Raw genomic sequence first — 20,893 nt, forward strand, 5'->3', positions numbered from 1 at the left:
TGGGGTTTTGGGGGTTATTATCCCATAGACACCTTTTCCCTCTGGGCTGGATGGGGCTGGTGCCTCTCCCAGAGGGCAGCTAATGTTTCCTAGGGGAGTGCAGCATATTTTTCTCTGTGCACTGAAAAAAAAAAAAAAAGAAGTTTTATGACCTGAGCAAAACACTTTCCCCATTTCTGTAGAGACTTTTAGTGTCCAAAAAGCTTTTCATAAATACAGCTATAGAATACCTAAGGCTATTCAATTCATCTTCTCAAGGGCAAAGGATATATTTTTTTTTTCCTTCTTCTTTCTTTTTTGATTAAATTTTTTGGAGAAAGGAAGCTGTCAGAACGGACTTTATAGTTTTGCCTTTGTTGAATTGACACTCTATAAAATTTTATTTTAGCAGATTCGGATGCGAGAGGGAAGGAAAAGACAAGACTCCAAGTAGGGCAGAGAAGAAAGTTGTAGGTTATTAAATCTTTCCAAGGAGAAAAGGAAGTAGTTCAGTGTGCTCACACACAGGTTCCTGTGTCAGCAATTGGGAAGCCTGGCAGAGATTATCTGCAGCCAGCAGCAGGTTAAGGAGGACGGGGTGGGAAGGGGACACTGAACTTCCAGCATGAAGGAAATCGAGATATTTCAGAACTGGGTTTGCTTTAGATCTCATTTTACTCTGCACTCCTGGAGTTGCAGTGTGAGAGTTTGGAGCACTCAGGTTAAAAAGTGAATTTCACTGCATTGAAATGGACATCTTAATAGAATTGTTAAATTTTTTTAGAATGAATGTAGCATTAAGGAAAAATGATGGCAACGCAGCAGATAAATTGGAGTAACTTAATGTTGAACACATGGAATGGGTTTTTGGAGAGGGGAGAGTTTCCACCTCATCCTGCTTTCCATGGACACCCATGGGTGGGGTTTCCACCCCATACATGGACACCCACAGGGGAGGGAGAGTTTCCACCCCATCCTGCTCTCCATGGACACCCCTGGATGGGATTTCCACCCCATCCTGCTCTCCATAGACACCCACAGGGGAGGATTTCCATCCCATCCTGCTCTCCATGGACACCCCTGGATGGGATTTCCACCCCATCCTGCTCTCCATAGACACCCACAGGGGAGGATTTCCATCCCATCCTGCTCTCCATGGACACCCCTGGGTGGGATTTCCACCCCATCCTGCTCTCCATAGACACCCACAGGGGAGGATTTCCATCCCATCCTGCTCTCCATGGACACCCCTGGGTGGGATTTCCACCCCATCCTGCTCTCCATGGACACCCCTGGGTGGGATTTCCACCCCTCCTGCTCTCCATGGACACCCTCAAGGGAGGATTTCTACCCCATCCTGCTCTCCATGAGCATCCATGAAACTTTTCTTGGGAGCTGCCCCTCTCCTAAAGACCTGGGCAGGATTCATGGAATTATTTCGGGGTCATTTGGCCCCAAGGTCTGTGCCGTGCTCTGTTATCTGTTCCTTTGTGCCAGGTGAGTTGGGTGTTTGAGTTGTGTGTTTGGGGGGGAGCTCAGCAGCCCCCTGAGCTGGGTGTGTGTCCGGAGCAGTGCAGCATTCCCAGCAGGATCCATGGGCTGTGCTCCCATCCCTGGGGCTGGCAGTGCCTCTGGAACACTCCAGTGTGGGCGGGGAGCAGAGCAGGTGGGGCCAGGTGAGCCATGGTGTGTCCCTGCCAGTTGGGACTTGTGGGAGACTCCAGTGTCATTCTCACAGAAAAATCACTCCTTGTTTTTTTCTGGTGTTTGATCCTGACTGTGCTAAAGAGGGGAAATCAGAGAGAGAAAATCCTGCAGAAGTTTTTATAAAGTTAGTCCTTGTGTAGGACTTCACTGGGAGAATTCTACTTGTCCTGTGTCTAGGCAGGGCAAGGAGAAATATTTCAGCAGCCTGACAGCAGGTGAACATTATCCAGACTGCAGCAGTTTGGGAATCAGACCTTCTGTTTTGGGAAGTTGTCATTTCTGCAGTCATGGAGACGCTCATTAGACATCTCACATTCAATATGCAGCTTATTGAGCAGTTGGCTGAGAAATGAGGAGCAGAACAATTGGATCTTGAGGGAAAGCTGCCTTTGGAGAGGGTGGTCTTCCCTGGGTTATTCATGTACATGTAATGCTTTAATTTTTTTAAATTAATCTGAAGATGCTGCTGGCTATGAACACTTTTCTGATGGGATGGGGTAGGTCCAGGTGGTTTAGGGTCATATTTTTGCTTTGTGTGAAGATGTAGAAGGAGCAAACCCAGTGTGGTGGCAAGGATGTAACCTCTGAGTAAGTTTATTTTTTATATGGTGGTATTAGAAACCCTGAGAGCCTTCAATAATGAGGTGAGGTGGATGCAGTTCCTTGATTCTTCTTCCAAAACTTAAAACTACATTGCAATAAAAAATAAATAACAAAGCATGAAACAAACCAAAAGTACATGGGATAACATTCTGGCTTCTTATCCACTCATAAGTTCATAGTTAAAACAGTGAAAAGAAAAATTGATGTGAAATTGTGCCCTTGGACACATTCTACAAAGGGTCCAGAATAGTCACTTTTTATGCACTGAGACTTCCACTAAATTCATATATTCTAGCACAGATAAAAGGACCTGGATCAATGATATAATTTACCAATTTAGACCTTAGTTTCTATTTTTAAGTAAGTGATATCTAATATTTGGTAGGGGGTTGGGAGCATCTTGTGAAGAAACATCTTCTCTCTGACCATTTTGGATTCTAAGACCAGAATAAATATGAGAGAAGCAGACCAAATTCACAAAATATCAGTCTGACCACAACAAAAGGATTTGGGCTTCTTTTCTTTGAGGTGGGTCGTTTTTTTTATTGTCCTTTTTATCTCCTAACTGAAAAATAGTCCAGTTCTTCCCCACCCCCAAGTGAAAGAAGAATTGGAATGGGAGAGAAGCAGAGAAGGTGAAAAGCCCCAAGCAGGGAGGGCAGACAGGGGAGGCCATAAAGGGTTTGTTGTGTGTTACACAGGTTGTTAATGCTGTTAATGATTGAGCTGTTTATGGGGGATTACAAAGGAGTAGGAAACGACTCTGGTCAGGAATTCCACTCAATCCCGGAGACACCAACAAAAGTTTTTTTTGCAGGATGCTGGACTGGGCTTTGCCAGCAGAAGTTCCCCAGAGCTGGTGAGAGGAGCACAAACCCCAGGGGCTGCAGGATCATCCTGCTCTGATGGAGGATGTGAGAGGCTCCTGGGACACCCAGGAGTCGGTGGCACTATTGAGTTACCAGGTTGGGTTACAGGAGCTGGGAGTTCACAGAAATATGCTGTCATACTTGCCAGACCTGTACATCGAGTTTGGGGGTTGGGCATTTTGGGGGGTTTGTTTTCTAGGGGGGTTTTAATAAATGCAAACTTCCTAAAAGCCCCTGATAGTTGGATATTTGGCGTTTACCCTGCTCAGTGTCCATTTTAGTTGTTAAAGATCAGGAACATTGCTTTGCTACCGGTTTTGTGAATGCTTTGGACATCCAGCTTGTTCTCTCAGAAGGGGAATATTATGGCTTATGAACTGGAAGTCCCTTCTCCTATTTTCCCACATCATAATCAGGTTTACAGCAGCTCTGGCTGCTTCTCCTCTGGTTGTGTTTGAGGCTCAGTGACTCGAGTCTCCCCACGGGTGGTGAGTGACCTCAGGGAGGGCTCTGAGGAGTGCTGGGACTTGCCCTGTGTTGTGCTGTTGCAGTCTGAAATCATCCTGTCCTGTTCACAGACCTATCACGCAGAATCTGATCACCAGCTCTATATTTAGAAATCGAGGAGGAACCTTTCAAACTCCTCGTAGTAGAGATGGGAAGAGGAGGAGCAGCCAGACTTGTCATTTCCCTGCAAAAGATACTTTTCAGTTTCTAGAAACATTTCTGGTGGTGTTGAGAGGTTTGATCAGCCTCTAGCTGTGTTTTTTCAGTAAAAAAATGCATATTTTTGGTGTTTCTCCTAAAGCCATAGACTTGTCTTTACCTTTATTAGTTCTTGGGCTCCTTAAGATGATTGTTAAAGATGGTGTAAAATGGTGAAAATGCTGTGCCAGGTTTTAGCATGAGAAGGTTCAGGAAATACTGAGCAGAGAGAAAAGCTGGAACATCCTGGCCATTGTAGTAGTCTGACATATCAAATTACACACACTCACACCCCCATTTGTGCAAAAATCATTAATCCAAACCACGTGTTTGTTGTGCATGGTTTTATTTCACCTACTGATGATCCCAGGTCTGGGGTGAGACATCTCTGGGAGTGAAACTCTTGGAATGGGAATGGGAATCCAACCACAAGCTGTGGATCAGGGTAGCACCATTGACATGAAATAGCAAAACCCAGCAGCTGCCAATCAAACTGCTGCAAGCTCCACTTTTGGCTGGAAATTTAGGTTTTTGGGGCTAATCTGGGTGTAGGAACTCAAATGCTGTGGCTGCTGCAGGAATCTGAGCTGGCTCTGGCTGGGATGGGGAGCACAAGGAAGCTCCCAATCCTTGGAAGTTGTTCCTGCAGCAAAATGTGACAGAGTTTGGTGTGCAGGCTCCCTGCTCCTGGCAAGCTGCTGCCTCTTCATAACCTGTGGAATACAGAGTGCAAAGATCCAGGGGTGAATCCAGCACTTTGGGATCAATGTCACTGTTTTGGGGGTTTTCTCTGAAGTTGTTCAAACCTGGATGTAAAATGTTGCATTAAACCCTGGCAGGCAGCAATGTGCCACTTTGCTGTGCAAGTTTGGGCTCATCTGTGAAGGGGATTTTGGAGAAATAACACTGGGCTTCTCCCTTTCCCCAGAGAAAACAGAAATGTGCTGCTAAAAACCAGTGGTTTTCTTACAGCTCTTTTGGACACTGGGGAGAAGGGGCAGTGGACGTGTCTGAATTCTCTCTGGAGCATTTCAGAGCATCATTTAGGAATTTTTTCACCATACAGTTGTGTTCTGCAAAAGTCACAGGATCCATACTCATAAATAATTTGTGCTTTTTCTGAACTGCCCTCCTTTAGAGCCTGCTCTCTTCAGCAGCAAATGCAGAATGAAACCTCACATGGTGCAGGTGGGTCTGGCAGTTGATGAGCAGCTAATTAAGAGGACCTGGAAGGAGATGCTGTGGAATTGTATCCAGGAAAACAGACCTTAGGCCACCCAAAACATCTCCTGGATATCTAGGATTGAGTTGGAGAGACTCTCCCATTTGTCCCAGTCCAGGACTGAGGGATAGTATCACATTTTCTATCTCATGTGTGGATATTTACAGACAGATTGTTCATCTCTGCCTTTTCCTCCCCAGTACAGGAAGTTTTGCTGACATTTAAGTAGCTTGTCTCAATTTGGATTTTTTTTTTCCCTTCTAAAACCCAAAGCTTTTCACTGCGAAAGAAACCTAAGGGAAAAGTTCTCTGAAACCAGGATGTGTGTGCAGAATGAAGGCTGGGTGTCCACCCACAGATTAAAACATTCCTGCCAAGGGTAGCTCTGTTCAGATACAGCAGAATAGTTGTGTGGGGATTGTAAGTGGTAAAAAGTTGTTGTTGCCTGTTCTAAGAAAGTACAGAAGAGAACAAAAACTGACTTTAGTTTAGAACTTGAATTAGAAAGCACTAAGAAGCAGGATGGAAATCCTCCAGCCTGCAGTGGCATTTATTGCCCAGGATACAGGTTTGTGTTATTCCCTTTAAGAGGCTCTGCAGGGCTGTTTGTGTCTGAAGTTCTGTACCTGTTACAAGTTTTTGATGTTCCTGCTACAGCATGAAGTGGGCTCTCTTGTATATTTGTGGTTAAAGCAGGCTGAGCTCTCCTTGTCACTCCGTGTGTGTCAGGCCTGGCAGAGGGGTTTGGAAAATCCTCTCCACCTGCACTTTGGGAATTGCAGGAGCTGCTGCTGGGCTGAGCTCCAGCTGAGAGAGGAGCAGGGCAGGGCAGGGGACTGTCCCTCTGCTCCCCTCAGTGAGACCCTCCTGCAGAGCTGCCCCAGCCCTGGGGCCAGCACAGGAGGGACCTGGAGCTTATGGAGCAGGTCCAGAGGAATCCATGGAGCTGCTCCAGGGCTGGAGCCCCTCTGGAGCCAGGCTGGGAGAGCTGGCGGTGTTCACCTGGAGAGGAGAAGGATCCAGGGAGAGCTCAGAGCCCCCGGCAGGGCCTGAAGGGGCTCCAGGAGAGCTGGAGAGGGACTGGGGACAAGGGCTGGAGGGACAGGACACAGGGAATGGCTTCCCACTGCCAGAGGGCAGGGCTGGCTGGGAGATTGGGAAGAAACTCTTCCCTGTGAGGGTGGGCAGGCCCTGGCACGGGTGCCCAGAGAAGATGTGGCTGTTCCTGGATCCCTGGCAGTGCCCAAGGCCAGGTTGGAACACTCTGGGATGGTGGAAAGTGTCCCTACTGTGGGTAGGGGTGGGAATGGATGGGCTTTGAGGACCCTTCCAACCCAGAGCCAACTTCCAATTCAATTCCATGACCTTTTACATCCTGGGTGCTGCCCAGAGTCCTGTGTATTTCCTTAATCCTGGTATTTCCCTGCCCTTACCTGTGCAGGTGTCACAGGGCTGGGATGCAGCCACTTCCTCCTCCCTTTGCCAGCAAAGCCCAGATGCAAAAATGGCCCAGTTTTTTTGAGGCTGGTGCAGAACTTTCCCTGTGAACACCTCCAGTCATAAATCAATAATTGCCTGACAAGACCCATTTGGATCCTCCCAAGACTTTTCAGTCACCACTTGTGTGTTCAGTGCTCTGTAACACAGAAATATGAATTTGTCACAAACCCCCAGCAATTTGGAAAGGAAACAGACACTGCAGGTGTATCTGGAAGCTGAGTTTGTAAACTCAGAGAAGTTTTGAAACTTCTGAAATTTTCTGAAACTCAAGGTGTGGTGGCTTCCTTTTATTACCCGGTGTGTCTGATTTGAAACCATACCCAAACTATTAATTAAAGAACTAAAAAGGAGGTGGTTGGGATTGCGTTGTCCCTCTGGAAACTGGAAAAATGCCACTGGATGCAGAGTTTAGTCAGTACAGCTGAGGTGGAGATGCAGAATCCCTGAGCAGGATGCTCTTGTCTCTACAATGATGTCTCTGATGGACACAGGGGCTCCTTTTGGGGTTTTCCACAGCAGCATTGAGATGACAGAACAAGTGAACTGGGAGAGCTTTGTCCCAATGATGTCTTTAGAACAGTGAAGTTTGCATTTTAATTTTCCCTCTATAAACTTCCCAAACTTTAAAGGGAGAAGAATGTTCATCCTTCTTTATCTTTCCCTCTCCTTACCTTTTCTGGCCCAGGCACTTTCATACTTCCAGGAAAGAGCTTCAGCATTTTGGCCTTCCTTAAAGACACAATATTCCAGTGGGAAATAGCACTTAGGTGTGGGATCACTGCTGGGCATGGGAGAGGAGAAGAAAATGAAGAAAATGAAAGAAAATTTCTGCTTTTTCATGGAGAGCAGAGCCAGGTCTCCAAAGGAAATGGGAAGAGAGGAGCAGATCTCTTCAGCTGAGTGCCCAAGTGGCTCTGCAAGGAGGGCTGGCCTGGAAATGGCCAGGAATTCACCTCAGTGAGGGCTGGGTGTCCCTGCTGGGTCCCAGCAGTCCCTGGGAGCTGGGATTCCTGTGGGACTGGAGCAGGCTGAGCTACAGAAAGCCCCAAAGCCTCAGAGGGACAGGCTGGGACACGCTGGAGCCACTCGCTCTGCTGGGGAGAGGGAATCTGGGTCATGTCTGTCTGTCTGTCCATCCCTCCCAATTCCAGCCTTGCCACACCTGCAAAGGGGATTTCCTTCCCCTCTCCTCTCCCTCTTTTCTTCCCCACCCACCCCAAAGCAGGGCCAGTGAAGGGTTTGATGAGAGGAAAAGGCTCTTTTGCTGCTTTGGTAGCTCAGGAAAGCTTTGCAAGTCAGAGCAGCAGCACTTTGCTGGGTTTAGGAACTGGGAAATGAGCGTGGATGTGCATGTTCATAAAATATTTAATTACAGCATGTCGATTATGCCATTACCTGAGCATAGGTGAGTGTCTGAAAGCCTGAGCTGGGCTCTTTTAGATGGCCAGGATCCTCACATCCCTGCCTGGCCTCCCTCCCCAGTGCAATTCCCAAGCAATTTCTCATGCCCACGTGTCTAATCCACAGTAATTCCAGGCTATGGTCATTATGTCCTAAAAAGAGAAAACATTTCTAGTCCAAAATAACCAAGGTTTACTGAAGTCATTCATATTCACAGTGGCAAATGTCCAAACATCCTTCTTTTTGCTTTACTTCCTTTCCCATCCTCCAGCCTGCCTTCTTTTCCTTAAAGAAAATAAACTTTCACTTCTGGATTTCAATGCATTTTATTGCTGTAAATCTCAAAATACAAAGACCCTCAGGTGAAAAATCAGAATTGAAAAGCTAATTCCATCCTGACTGGGACATTGGTTCCTTATTTTGTATCTTCAGTTTTAAATATGCAAATTTATTTATTTTTATCCTGCTGAAGCTGCTTCACAGAGGCAGTGGCAGAGTGAGTGGTGGTTTATACCTGTGGAGGGGTTTTTGTGTGTGGAGTTCCTGGAGCTGGGAGATATGTTGTAATCAGATAGGAATTTGGGAAATGTATAGGTCTTTTAGGAATGCATAGCTCATGTTGTCATCGTTTTTTTTTTTTTTTTTCAGCTCTCCACCATCCAAACTTTGCTTTAGCTAATGCAAGTCAGATAGGTTATTGCTATTTTATACACTAATATTTGTATTTAGGTTTTTTTTTTAATGATCTCTGCTAATACTGCTGAGGTAGTATGAATTATATAATCATGATTAAGGAAAATTTTTTTACTTCAGTTGTTTTGTTTGTTTTCTCGGTGCTGGTTACGGATCAGGTGTTGCAGAGATTCGATTATTTTATATTTCACTAGGGAGAAAAAAAAAAAGATGGATTTCTGATCTGCTTTGGGAGAAGGAAACAGAGTGGTTTGTACAAATGCAATAAATAAATAAATAACTCTGAGAGGAGAAAAAAAAAAAAAAAGCTGCATGTGAGTACAATACTGCAGGAAACATGAGACAGCAGAAAACCAGCCTTCCTTGCAGAAATACTTGATCAAGCATTCTTCTCCCCTGAAGTGAAATCCAGATTAATAATGGTGACAGTTGTCAACTTCAAACCACCATCAGTTTTTCAGAAGCTCAATTACAATCCCTTTTCTTTGGAGATAATAATTCCAGATAAATATCGCTAAAAGCGAGCCCGAGCCGAGGAGACAAAGCAATTAAATCCCACATTAATTTGTTTACCAGTGTCACCCGGAATAAATCGACTGTGAGTTTTTATAAATGATCTGGAGGTGCTGGGGAGAGTTGTTTTGTTTTTTTTTTTTTTTTTTTTTTTGTGGAATATTGGAGAAGGAGGGGGGGAATGTGGATTCTTTGCTGGAGTCACGGGCTTAATTAGACATTATGTAAATGATACTTTACATGACAAAAATAATCTTGGCTGAGTTTTGTGGTGCTGCCAGGGCTGCCTTGGCCACGGAAAGGTAAAAAATGGGAGGAGGGAAGGAGACACAAGTGGGCAGGAGGAGCTCTGTGAGCAGAATCTCAACACCAGCACTTGCTCATTGCCTCTTTTTTTTTAAACAGTGCAACATCAGCCCCGTCCATGCAGGAGTACATTTGAGCTTGAAAAGATCAATTTTGAACTCTTTTGGTTTTAAAGATAACCTTTCAAATGTGTGCCAGAGCAGCCTGGAGTTCTCAGGAATACAAACAGAGTCAGTGCTGCTGCCTCAAACCTCCTTGAATGGCAAAGCAGCAGCAGGAAAAAAAAAAATTGTAAGGTTGAGTTTTTGGGGGGTTGATTTTCTTTTCTTTTTTTTTTTTTCTTTTTTTTTTTTTTTTTTTTTCTTTTTTTTTTTTTTTCTTCAGGCAACGTGAAAATTAAGACAAACATCTTGATTTTTATACTGTTTGGAAAAATCTGTGAGTAGAAAGAAAAGCTTCACTTCTGAATATCCTTAGGTTGTTCTCCTTTGCTGTAATTATTTTATGATACCTTCAGAGCACCTGATTTGGTTTTTATCTTTTTTGGTACTTTGGGTTTTTTTTAAATTATTTCAAGGCTGTGTCTATTGCTGCATCCTCATAGTAGTTAAGAGGCAAAGAAAAAAATCTGTCATTTGCCAAGTGGCAGCTGAGAGGGATTAAATAACTTGCTCAAGTCAGTGTCAGAGTTGGGATTAGAAATCTGTTCCTGCTGTGGTCTCTGAAAATAAGATTATGTTACTTCTGCCCTGAATTAGAGTCAAATAAAAGAGATTTTAGAGCCTTCTGTGGTAGGCGTGTCCTCGTTGCCATTTGTCGTGTCTGGGTAATAAATTGGAGTTTGTAGATTAATTTAGGATTTTTGAAGTGGATTCAGGAGGTAGCAGGATTCTCCCCATGCTGGTTTGTGGGCTCATCATCTTTTCAATTCAAATTCAATTCATCAATTCAATTCAAATGTTAAATTCACCATGTGAAATTACCTGGGCGGAGCTAAAAGTACGAACAGGGATTGGTTTGATAAAGGAGAGGGGGAAATTAAAATTTTAGCCAATAATTAAGCACCATAATTATGCACATCACTGTATTTGTGGGAGGAGTTAACAGCAAAAAAAATAATAAGGGAAACTTTTGCTGCTTTTTGGCATTTTTGTGCTACAAATAGAGTAAAGGAAGGACAATTCAGGGGATTTTTTTTTAATGACTGGGATCTAAATCTAGAGAAAAGACTTTCAAAGCAGAATGTTTTTCATGGTTGTCACCGTGCTGTCTAAATAATACCAGATATCAACAGAGTATGAAAAAAATATTAGTCTCAAATAAGATTATTTAGAAATTGATGTTTTACTGAAAACTTGTTTGGTGCTGAGGATGCTGAATTAGATTAATTTTTTAATTTTAACATCTTAAATTTTGCTCTTTGAGTAAAAGTAAATTGTACATAAACATGTATAACTGGGTTAAAAAGAAGAAAATGTGGAGTCAGCAGACTCAAAATACAGGTTTATCAAAAAAGTGGCTCAAATATCCCTTGACTTTTCCAATGGACAGAGAATTGGTAATTTTTTAGTGGACTTTGAGAAGGGGGAACAGTGCTCAGGTGAAGAACTTGAGTCTGTCCAGGTTTGGAGCAGGGCTAATTGTTACCTTACAGGAGATAATAAAGCACAGCTGGGCTTTAAATAGGAAAAATAACTGGTATTTTTCTGCTCCTTCTTCAAATCCTCAGAGTCAGCTCATCCTTTACAAATATCCCTTATTTATTTCTTCTCTGGACAGGTAACTACCATGTATTCTTATCTTAGTGTGAGATCAGCTTTTCTCCAAAAAAACCAAAGTTTGTCATCAGAATCCAGAATGTCTGTGCCTCACCTGAAGGGTTCTGGATCCCTGACACATCTCCAAGACTTTTTGGGAGTTGTGGAGCTTTTGGAGAAAGGATGGAAATTCTTTCTCTTTGTTTTTTATTATTTGCAAACAGCTTTTCCTTTCTTTTTGGTGCTTCCTGATGTCCCAGCAGGCAAGAGGAGGGAATGTTGAGGTCTCAGAGGAATTACTGGGAGGGATAACAGTGCAAATCCCTTCCCAGCATTGACCTCCATGGCAGGAGAGCAGGATCAGGATCATTTAGATTGGAAAAACCCTCTCAAACCATCAAATCCAACCATTCCCATCACAAGTGCCACATCCACACAGCTTTTAACTCTTCCACCTGGGCAGCTGTGCCAGGGCTGGGCTTCCTTTCAATGGAGTTATTTTTCCTAATTCCCAGTCTAAACCTTGCAGGCATTGCTGCATCCCACGAGTTGGAGTGGATGTGTCAGGAGTGGGAGCCGTTTTTGGAATCTCGCAGCCCTTTTCCCTGGGCGCGTCATTAACAGGCACCAGGGCTCTGCCAGCTCTTCGCCCCGTTTTGCGTGGCTAATTGATAAAAAAAAAAAACCAACCCAACAAGGGGAGGTATGTTTGGAGCAGTCTGGCTAAACAAAACCAGTGTGGGAACAAGGTTGTGTGGTTGTTAAGGATGTGTTGGGATGCCAGGGGGGAGCATATGGTCCGTGGTGAAAGGTCCGGGGCGCCGCGCGCAGCTCAGGCGGATTCTCAGCGCTCTCACTTCCTTCCCCTGCGCTCCCATCCTGATCCCACATCTGTGCCTCAACCAGGGACTGATGGCAGCCCTGCCTCACTCGGAATAGAAGGTGAGATTTATTCCTATTCGAGGATTACAGGAACCGAGCGCGCGCACGCAGAGGCTGCGGGCGACTCTTCCTGACAAGGGCTCGTGGTGGTGTAATTTCCAGGCGGCTCGGTGAAATTTCAGCCATGTAAATTACATCTGACTCACGCTCCCGAGGATTCAAAGTCAGCTTTTAAAAGACACTTTTTTTGAAGTTTTCAGCGTCGCCGAGGCAAAGAGCAGAACATGCGAGCAATAAACAGAAGAGCGGCGGGCTTGGCGGTTGTGTAACTCCCAATATAAATTTGCATTCCTTTATTTTGTTTTGCTTTTTTAAGTGGCCTTTTGCATGATAGCTTCACTTTTCCCATTTATAATGAGGAAAAAATTGACTGCTATCAGAGCCTGAGACGTGCCAAAATGGGTAGGAGCTTATCACTTGTGAACTTGCGGAATGATTTTCTGTCATACTCCGTGTGTATCGCAGGAGTTCATCATTGCAAGTATTGAAAATGTCACAGGAGAAATTTCATGTTTGATTTTGTAATTAGAGAAGTTCCAACATGATTTGTTTGGGGTTTGTTGGGGCGGATTTTTTTTTTTTTTATTTTAGATGAAAGGAAGACAAGGCTCAGCTCTGCGTGCAGTGCCATGTTTGACATGAACAGTTCAGATTTATCTTCCAGCTCTGCCTAACTTTGTCAGGAATAAATTGTCTAAGGCATGGAATTACTGTAGAACCATGGAATGGTTTGGGTTGGAAGGGAGCTTAGAAATCATCTTCCTGCCTCTTTCCAGGGACACCTTCCATATCCCAGGTTCCTCCAAGCCTTGTCCAGCCTGGCCTTGGACATCTCTAGGGATCCAGGGGCAGCCACAGCAAATCTGGGAATTCCCAATTCCCAATGTCCCAGCCAGCCCTGCCCTCTGGCAGTGGGAAGCCATTCCCTGTGTCCTGTCCCTCCAGCCCTTGTCCCCAGTCCCTCTCAGCTCTCCTGGAGCCCCTTTTAGGCCCTGGAAAGGTCTCCTGGATCCTTCTCCTCTCCAGGTGAAAATTTCCAGCTCTCCCAGCCTGGCTCCAGAGCAGAGGAGCTCCAGCCTTGGCATCATCTTCATCACCCCAATCTGGACCAGATATTCCCTTAACCTGGGAAAAACCTAGAGCAGGCAGCAAGAATATCCCATCTGTGCCCACCACCCTCCCCTGCCACGCCCTGTCCCCACGGTGGTGGCTCGTGGTGTCCCAGCCTTGCCCAACGTGTCCCCTGGGAGCCCCTGGAGCAGCAGCTGTGAGCAGGCAGGGCGCAGATGGTGGATGGGATGTGGGGACGGTGCTGGGCCGGCAGCTGGGGCAGCTCAGGGATTAAATGCACAGCGCGGCTTTCGCTGGATTCACCGCGGAGCAACAGCGAGGAAAACACGGCTCAGCCTTGAGAGACCTGCCCAGAGAGCCCTGGTGGATCATACAGAGTTTGCATTTAAACTTCCTTTGGTGCCATCTTGGAGAATTTTAATATTATATTGAAGAATTTTAGTGTTTTATAGGAGAATTTTAGTGGAATCTTGAAGAATTTTAGTGGAATCTTGAAGAATTTTAGTGGAATCTTGAAGAATTTTAGTGTTTTATAGAAGAATTTTAGTGGAATCTTGAAGAATTTTAATGTTTTATTGAAGGATTTTAGTGCTGTCTTGAAGATTTTCATGCAATCTTGAAGAATTTTATTGCTATATTGAAGGATTTTAGTGGAATCTTGAAAATTTTTAGTGCAATCTTGAAGGATTTTAGTGCAATCTTGAAGGATTTTAATGCTATCTTGAAGATTTTTAGTGCAATCTTAAAGGATTTTAGTGGAATCTTGAAGAATTTTAGTGCAATCTTCAAGGATTTTAGTGCTATCCTGAAGAATTTTAGTGCTGTCTTGAAGGATTTTAGTGTTATACTGAAGGATTTTAATGCCATATTTAAGGATTTTAGTGCTATCTTGAAGAATTTTAATGTTACATTTAAGGATTTTAATGTTGTAGTTAAGGATTTTAGTGTTATATTGAAGAAGTTTAATATTATATTGAAGAAGTTTAATGTTATATTGAAGAAGTTTAATGTTATATTGAAGAAGTTTAATATTATATTGAAGAATTTTAATGTTATATTGAAGGATTTTAATGTTATATTGAAGGATTTTAATGCCATATTTAAGGATTTTAATGTTTTATTGAAGGATTTTAATGCCATATTTTGGGATTTGAATGCCATATTCAAGGTTTTCCAACATTGTAACTTCTCTAACGCAGCATTCAGGACTTTGGCTAAGGTGGCTCTTTCTCTGTTATGTTTTTAGGGAATAGTGGTGGATTTTAAAAAAAGGAAAAAGTAAGAATATTCTGAACTTCCATGTGTTTATATTCAGCAAGTTGAATTGATGAAAAGCCTCCCATTTTTTTCTGATTTAAAAAACCAAATTTACTATTACAGGTAAAAAATATGTAGTAGAAAATGTTACACAATTAAATGTGTAACCCAAACAGTTATTTTTGTAGTTCAGGCTATCACTGATGATAAAGCATCATCAAAAATGGCTTTTTTTTCCCTTTCATTTTGAGGCCACTCAGCTTTAATTGGGCAGCTCTAAAAGGAATGTAGGAATTTCATATGGGAAATTGAAACAGGATTGTATTTAGATTGAGTAGGATTGGAACAGCCCTCAGAATTTAGAAAGGGGGTTTTTTTCCCTCTAATTAAGGGATAGATGTGTAAGTCAACATTCCCAAAAAAACCTCCCCATCAGTTCTTCATGGAGGCAGGAACTGTGGGACCAATAACAATTTAATGCATCTGCTGCAGGTGTCTCAGATGGACCCCAAGTCTGAAACCAGGAAAGTTTCTTCTATTATTTAAATTCTCAACCAATAGGGTGGAGTAAAATAAAAATGAAAAGGAGAGAGGGGCAAAACACAACCCAGTGGCCTTCAGATTGTTTTTGTTGTGATTTTTGCCCGTGGTAAATGTACAGACCCCACCCATTTCTGTGATGTGGTCCATAGTTGTGGAACACAAGTTGAGTGTTGGGATTTCACCTCCTCATTGTCCAACAGGGAGCTCAGGGTCGTTGCTGGGAAGGAGCTGCTACAACCCAAAGTCATCAGCAGCCAAAATAATGTGCAAAAAATGAGGTGTAGTCACCTAGCCCTGCTTATCTGGAATTTTTCTTCCAGCTTCTCCCCAAGCAAGTTTGGGCAAATTAAAATGGGGCATTTTCCAGGACTCCTGGATGATTTAATCCAACCTGTTGGGATGCACCTTCACAGGGTGAGTGAGGATCCATCCCAGCTCAGGGCAGACAGCTCAGTCAGCACTCAGCAGGCCAGGAGAGATTTATTCTACAGATATCACCTCAGTTCTGCTGCTCGACTGTCTGCTCAGAGTAATTAAAACACTCAGTGATAGAAGAAAAATCTGTGATTAAAATCCAAGGGCTTCATCCAGAAGAACCACTCGTGTCCTTCCATTGCCTCGTATAAAATCATATTAATTTGGGAGCAGAGAGTTGAGTTTTGACCCATAGGATTGTGATGGGATAATTTTAGCTTCATCCTTTCCTAGATTAAAAAATAAACTTTTGAGATTTTGATGGAGTCGAATCATTTTAATTATGGTTTAATATCAAAATAAACAGTACATGGTGCATCTGCATAAACATTTTTCCATTTTTATAGATAGGAATCAGTGTTTGGTGTCTAAAATCAGTGTGCCCTTAATTCCTCACATAAAATGGCATTTGAAAAGTGGCAACGTTGAAGAATGTTGGAACAATCTCATAAAAGGTGGATTTTGGTTTCTTCATCCAAGGAACAACAGGGAATGGCCTCAAGTTATTCCAGGGAAAGTTTAGGTTGGATATTGAGGAAATTTTTTCATGGAAAGAAGAGAATTTTCCAGCTCTGGCACAGAAGTCTCCATCCCTGGATTTAAAAACAATGTGGATGTGGCACTTGGGGACATGGGGCAGTGGTGGCAATGGTTGGACTCAATGGTTTTAAAGCTCTTTTCCAACCTGAATGATTCTTATGGAAAAGTATTTGGTATCTAAATATGTTCTCATAGCTCTGTCCATACTTTAAAAAAAGTGAAATAAACTCACAAAGCAAACAAACAAACCCAACCCTTTCACTGGCAACTTTTGTGTTCCAAACATTTGTATTTGGAAGTTAAACTGAATATTCTGTTCATGGAATTGAAGGTCTGCTGGTGCAGAACTGAGAATGTCCAGGGCAGCATCCTGAAAACTGCCACAGTTTGAAAAGAATCCTTTGGAAAGAATTCCTGCAGAATGGCAAGCAGGGTTTGCCAATCACAAATGGATTGCTCAATTTCAAATATTTGCTGAGAAGAAATCTAAGTTAATTCATTAAAATTTTCATTGGTTAAAGTCAAGAATTTTTGTACAACTAAAGCGTTTTTAGATTAATTTTTGAATTCTGTAATTTAATAAGTTTTAGACACGAGGCAATTCCCTACATTGTTATTTTAGCTGTTGAGTTGCAATGTGCTGATATAAATGAGAATATTCTGATGTTTGCTGGTGTGAGAGGTTGCATTTAAATGAAGTACAACTTAAATCAAGTCCATCTGCACTGGCTGTGGATTGACCTTCTCTCTCACTTTATTTTTCCCTCCACAAGTAAACGATGCCATGTGAGATTCTTTGAAAAGATCCTTCCCAACTCCTTATAAACTCTCCAAGAAAAAAAAATGCTGAATATTGCTATTATTAGTAATTGATTAAATCAAAATTTATTAAATTGTTATCTTTTGCTGTAATTATTTTATGATACCTTCAGAGCACCTGATTGGGTTTTTATCTTTTTTGGTACTTTGGTTTTTTGTTTTGTTGTTTTGGTGGGGGTTTTTTTAATTATTTCAAGGCTGTATCTATTGCTGCATCCTCATAGTACTTAAGAGGCAAAGAAAAAATCTGTCATTTGCCAAGTGGCAGCTGAGAGGGATTAAATAACTTGCTCAAGTCAGTGTCAGAGTTGGGATTAGAAAATCTGTTCCTGCTGTGGTCTCTGAAAATAATAATAATAATAATAATGTTATTTCTGCCCTGAATTATTGTCAATTACTAAATTGATGTGATTGTATATATTAGTAATTGATTAAATAATCGATTAAATTATTGGTGGGGGTTTAAATGAAAATCTTAATATTTTTCTAAACAGCTGCAGGTTCTTGAGCTGGTTAGTTGAGGAATTCTCAGGTAATTTTGTGCAGAAAGAGGCTGGACTGTGGTGCTGGACACTGGGAACGGTTGATGGATGAGAGTCTCCAGTGTCCTTGCTGGAGGTGCCATTCCCAGCTGGGTTTTCCCTCTGTGCCGAGTTGGATGAACTATTGTGGAGCTCAGGAACTGTAATTTATTGAACTGTGAAGGTCCTGCTCTGGTGTCTCCATGTGATCCCAAGCAGAGCATCCGTAGCTCCAGGTGGGATTGTGGGATCACCCACATTTGTGTCATCAGAGGGTCCCCAGTGGGCTCTCCATGGTCAACATCAATGAATGTCAGATTCATCCTGGCCCTTGTGCCATTTTTGGGGCTCTGTCCCATCACTTTGGGTGTCTCCTGCTGTAATTTCCATGGGCTGTAACTCCTTGGGAATGATGGTAGAAAAGCAGCACAAGTTGTGCTTTATCATCTCTTGATGTTCTCCATAAAGAAACTCCCGTTCCTTCGTATGTGATTTTATTTTTTTTTTCCATGGGCGTTTGTCCTTGAAGCCCATGGTTTGGGATTCCCTTAGTTCTTCTGAAGAGCAATTCTCATTTTTTTTTAGCTGATGAATGACTGCTCCATGCTCTGGATTTAGGGAATGTTTGTCTTTTTTCCTGGTGTTTCCTTCCCTGCCATGAGTGTTCTTGCTGCCTTTTATGGAACTGCTTTGGTCACTTTGCTACAGTTTCTTCTTATTAAAAATGCATTTTTAAGATACCTGATGCCTGTAGAGAGAATCTGCCTTCAGTCTCTGAACATTTTCTAAATATTGTAAATAGTTACTTTGTCTAGACTTGTAACTCATGTGTTTCCACTCTCAACTCCATCTCACTGCGAGTTAATCTTTTTTTGTTGCCTCTTTGTAACTTTTTCCTCATTTTTTTCAATGTCCTGTGCTCACTTTGTGCCCAAAGCCTTGACATTGAACACAGGTAGCAATTTTTTCAACACTTCAGTTATTTTTTTACCTATTTTTTAGAAAAACAGATAATACCAATAAATATATATTGTCTTTATTTCCATTAATTTGCTTTCTTATATGCAATTTACAATCTGCATATTCACGTATTTTAAATAACTCTAAGATATATCATCACTCAAAATAGTAAATAATGCAGTTATTAGTGCCCATAATTGTCCTAAAAGTTGTAGCAAATAATTTCTTTGTCATCTTTAGACTTTGTGGACTCTTAATTTATGTGTATACCAGACCTTACCTTAGTGTTTATTTAAAATCATGTTGATTTTAAATGCTTGGGGAAAGGGAATTTCTTTTCCCAAAGGCAGCAGCAGTTTGTGACTTCTTCAGCAAAGAAAACCCCAAAAAGAGGGATCTTGGAAATATTAAGTTTAAAATAGTCCCTGTGGGATCTAAGCTTTGTGTTGACTTTTCTCTGTTGTGTTTTGAGGGAGTTTTTTGTTTTCCTTAAAGGCTGTTGGAGTTTAACTGAGGACATAGTTCAGAATTTAAAAATTAGTAGTTCAAATACACAGAGGTTAAAGATTGTGACTCCATCTCAATTCATGCTTTAAGTGAAGCTTTGCACAGGAATGATTTTGCCACACAAATATTTTACTTGAGTTGAATATTTTTTTACACTTTACACTTTGTAAATTTTAGCTTGAAAATTGTGTCTTGTTTGTTCCTCAGTTTTAGTGGGAGCCCAGCTTGCTCACAATTCCATGGAAGGAAATAAATGCTGTGCAGGAGTGGGATGGAGCACATTTCAGCTTTTCCACCTGTGGCACAGCTGGATCGGTGAGGGAAGATAAAAGCCAGAAGAGCAAATCACTTTGGACAGGAGAACTGGAAGTGCAGGAGGTCAGGAAGTTCCTCATGGGAGGAATTATCACCAGGCTAAAATGAGGGAGTTGTATTTTCAGTTTATACGATTCTTATTGACATAAAATAAGAAAATAAGGGATGATGAGGAGAGCTCACATCAATAGAATGCAGAGGGGAAGATTAATGTGATTTAATTTGGGGGATGAGGAAATTTCAGGAGCCCAAACTCTGCTCAGAGGGAGGAAATGGATTTGGGGCTCCAGAGCAAAGCCTGAAGAGGGAGGTGAGGGGGAGAAAAGTCATAAATTAATAAGGCTTTGAATTTTTAAGATCAAAATCTATCTCATGTTGTTGGACTTTGTGTCTGGCACCTTCCATTGTCCCAAATTGCTCCATGGACACTTCCAGGGATTGGGAATCCACAACCACTGCCCTTGAGACCCTGAGGAGATACCTGATGGAATTATATCAAATACCTGCTGGAAAAGCATGGAGAAAAAGCCTGGGGGAGGAATTCAGGGAGCCTGGAGTGGGCTCAGTGTGTGCTGGGGATGTGGAAGGAGGGAGAGCAGAGATTTCCATCTTGGAGCTATTTTAGACTCCTTTATTTTCCATGGGGAATTCCCATTCAGCAAAGAATTCTGTGCCATTCTTGTGGAGTAATTGAGAGAATCTTTGTGATAGAATCTTATATTAGAAACTTGTTAAAACTGTAAAAATTCTCCATGAATTATCCATCTCGTCAGGGCTTTTAAAAATAAATTAGTGTTGCAGAAAAGGGAAGCACAAAGTTAACCCAGGAAGCAACTTTACCTTCTCACCACATTAAACCCAAAGATTATGATGATTAAATGATAGCATTATTTCTACCAAGTGATAGAATTCCTAAGGAATCCTTGGAATCTGTGCCTTTTTTCCTAGCAGAAAGCAGTGACTCAACAACAAACTGACACTGTGACCTCGGCTGCCTAAAAGGACCCAACTCGCTTTGCAAAATATTTCCTTCTGTTCCAAAAGAAAGAAAGAAAATCTTGCTGAGGTATTAAGATCTGTTTGGCAGTACCTCTTGCTCCTACAGTAGGCAGAATTCAGAATATCTCAGGCCTTGACAACCAAGAAATGAAAAGTTATGGGACAAGAAAATCCGGATTTAAATCTTCCCCCTGCTGAGCTGGCAGTTTGACTGAAAATTGTTTGCATGCTAAGGTGGAGCTGCTGTGAGTAGTGGAAGGAGCAGTTGAAATCTCTAAATGGAGCTGTTTGATTGGATTGAAGGAGATTTATTGAACTTTCCCTGTTCACCTCGTGGACAGTCTTTCTCTGCATGTTTATGTTTCATTTCCATGGTAAATGGGGCCCTTTTTCTATCAGAAAGATGAATGTGAAATGGAGGTTTAGTGATACTCAGAGTACAGAGGTGCTTGTCATCCAGGGAGGGGGAATCACAAAGGTCCATTTCTTCCTGGTGGGTGTGGAAAAGGCAGGGACAGAGATGTCCTGGAGGGACACAACAGGGGAAAAAGGAGATTCCAGTCAGGTACAAGGAGAAGTTGTAAAATCTGTGTCTTTGTAGGAACGTGAGGCTCCACTGACAATGGCCTGAACCTCCTGGTTGAGTTGGATCTCCCTGGGGCAGCAGGTTGGGTTGGAGGCCCCAGAGCT

At 42.5% G+C, this 20,893-nt stretch overlaps 1 protein-coding gene across 7 annotated transcripts in view; it reads left to right on the plus strand.

The window, feature by feature from the left end:
- The window catches only part of MBD5 (methyl-CpG binding domain protein 5), a 110,898-nt gene that overhangs the window by 11,933 nt on the left and 78,072 nt on the right, over nt 1-20,893 (plus strand). The window contains exon 2 of one of the 7 annotated variants that reach the window (XM_083865661.1): nt 3,107-3,148. The exons of 5 other annotated variants lie outside the window; for them this stretch is intronic. The gene's annotated coding sequence lies outside the window, so the exon portion shown is untranslated. Of the gene's footprint in view, nt 1-3,106; nt 3,149-19,162; nt 19,268-20,893 lie in introns of those variants that run through there. One more of the 7 variants, XM_083865660.1, reaches the window with a different exon arrangement.

Source organism: Zosterops lateralis (genome assembly GCF_965231275.1).
Source record: "Zosterops lateralis genome assembly, chromosome: 7".
Taxonomy (NCBI): domain Eukaryota; kingdom Metazoa; phylum Chordata; class Aves; order Passeriformes; family Zosteropidae; genus Zosterops; species Zosterops lateralis.